This window comes from Palaemon carinicauda, chromosome 23 (genome assembly GCF_036898095.1).
Source record: "Palaemon carinicauda isolate YSFRI2023 chromosome 23, ASM3689809v2, whole genome shotgun sequence".
Taxonomy (NCBI): Eukaryota; Metazoa; Arthropoda; class Malacostraca; order Decapoda; family Palaemonidae; genus Palaemon; species Palaemon carinicauda.
Window position 1 is genome coordinate 30,529,879 of NC_090747.1, and position 2,753 is coordinate 30,532,631.

Here is a 2,753-nt window from a genome sequence, read left to right on the forward strand (position 1 = left end):
GTTTCAGGATTGTTGTACTTTGTGTATAGATGTATTTAAGTGTTTTAAAATAACATCTTTTTATTCCTGGTTTTTGACGGGCTTTCATTACTGCTTATGCTTTCACAGAATTAAAACCTTTTCCATAGCCTATAGATATCATATATAATGGTTTGCCATACGTTGTTAATTATATGGATGTGATCAGTTTCTTGAATACCCACATCTAAACCCTACCTGCTGTTTTGGTTGATCAATGTTTAGCTCATTCTCTATTCGTCCTGATAAGTGTATTTTTGCCTGTTATTTACTCATCTGAAAATGTGCGTATTTGTTTAAAACATTTATAATTTTCAAACCATAAACTGAAGAAATATCGGAAATGAAAAAAAATATGGAAAACGTAACGTAAAGAAATGGTTCATACTGTATGCATATTGTAGATAGTGAAGTTATTTTATCTACAACAAATAAGAAAATTATTTTTATTTCAAAAATATAGAAATGACATTGTAAAAATAATAAAGGGATATTTAAATAAATTCGAACAAAATTTTAATATGTATGATTGGTGATGGTGGGAGACTTTCATACGATCAGTTATAGGAAACAACATAGTATGGGTGGCTCTCCCTAGTAGAGCTTTGGTAATCTTGGTGATAAAACAGACCTTTGCACCGCGTTATGGGATATATATATATTATATATATATATATATATATATATATATATATATATATATATATATATATATATATATATATATATATATATATATATATATATATATATATATATATATATATATATATATATATATATATATATATATATATATATATATCCCAAGTGGGCAATATCTTCTTTGATATGTTTCGAGGGCATTGGTGTTCACAGTCTTGTGATCAAAGAATTTACTTCTACGAATTATTGCAACTTAAGGAGTGAGGAGAGAAAGGAATCCACTGATCATGGACCGCCACCCCCACCCCACCCTTTCCTGTTGCGTCCTTGTCTCATATCAGAGGCTGCTTTGAAAAAATATATCGGTGTACGTTGCCAAATATTTCGGTCCAGGAAAAGGAATTCGAAGTGAGTTTTGACATCTTTTCTATTTCTAATTTTTATTGAAGCGAGGAATTGATATGCATGTTTTCAAGATGAAAATTATGTCATATATACAAACAATTGCCATGCAAAAGAAAGTTTCATTTTTTAACTTATGACCAATGATGTAAATCGATCATTATAGAAGAGTTATGAAAAGTCCTATAAAATATAAAAAATAAATACAGTAATAAAAGAAAATTCAACAAATTTCAACATATGACACACCAATCAAACATATTAACACACACGTGTTAGCCACATCATCCACTCCCACTTCCCTACACTAACTAACTATAGAAAAGTTATTATCAATATTAATAGGTGAGCAGGTCATTACAGAAGAATGCAAAATAAAAAGAAAATATCATTCAAAGAAAAATACACTAATTTTAAACATGCAATATTTCAATATTATCCACCCACACTCATTAACAATAACAAACTGTAAAAGAATCAATATTAATGTGTAAACAGGTTATTATTGATGTGTACTGAAAAGCAATACTTAATTAATAATAAATAATCGAAGAACAATCCACTAAACCCAACACGCATCATCTCATCTAATAATACTAAAGCACATTGTAGCCATATTATCCACCAACACTTTCTAACAAAAAAAAAAAAAAAAAAAAAAAAAAAAAAAAAAAAAAAAAAAAAAAAAAAAAAATAAAAAAAAAAAAATTAGCATCAATATCAATTCATAAAAAAGGTCAATAATGATAATTCATTTTCTTGTTTTAATGAAAAATTAGCATTAGAAGAAAAGATGACAAAATTGCATCAACTCCTCAAAACCTAACCACATGCACGTGGTAACCAAACTTGCCTTACATACTCTCCAACAATTACACATTTCACAACTGTTAGCACTATTGCAGAACATTGCATTAAGTAAAAGCTTTACTCAATATTTCGTAAAAACTTTGTTTTAGGCTGCTCACCTTATTTGGGTTTTGTAGTGTTGGGCTCCACCCCAAGCAAGTTCGGAGAAGGAAGCAGCAGTGTTGGGTTGCATCACGTTTTGTCCCGTCTGTGGGTGGTGCGTTGTGCACAATTATTATCATCATTCTTATTTTTTATATATGCTGGTGGTCGATGTCGATCTACCACACTTATCGGTGAATGCAGTGATATTCTCTCAAAATAAGAAAATTTTAGGCCTGTATTTGTCTATTTGTCATATATAGCTGCCAATAAAAATAAATGCATATGTGGCTTTAATCATCTGCTTAAAACATTTCATATGTATGGCAGGTCCTGAGGTAAAGTAAAAACACGTTTATCATTTGTTTATAATCTTGTTTATATTCTTGTGTTTGTATGTGCGTCTCTTGAAAGAAAAATAGATGTAAAGAAAGAATAAAGGCAAGAAATTCTATCTTATTTGCAATCAACAATCCAAAAACAATTAGGTTATTCGGAAAAGTATTTATAACAATCCTGATAGTCTTATCAATAATTTCTTAATGATATTAATTGTCTGAAGGAGAGGAGAAGTAAGATAAAGCTGAATCACATTTTATAAGGAAAATATTTCAACGAACGATGTTAGATATCTATGGAAAATGAATTCATATTTCACACAATACGCTATGATATATCACTTTCTCTCTTACCAGGATTGTAGGTAATATGGAAACTGAAGAAAAATTACAAGAGAA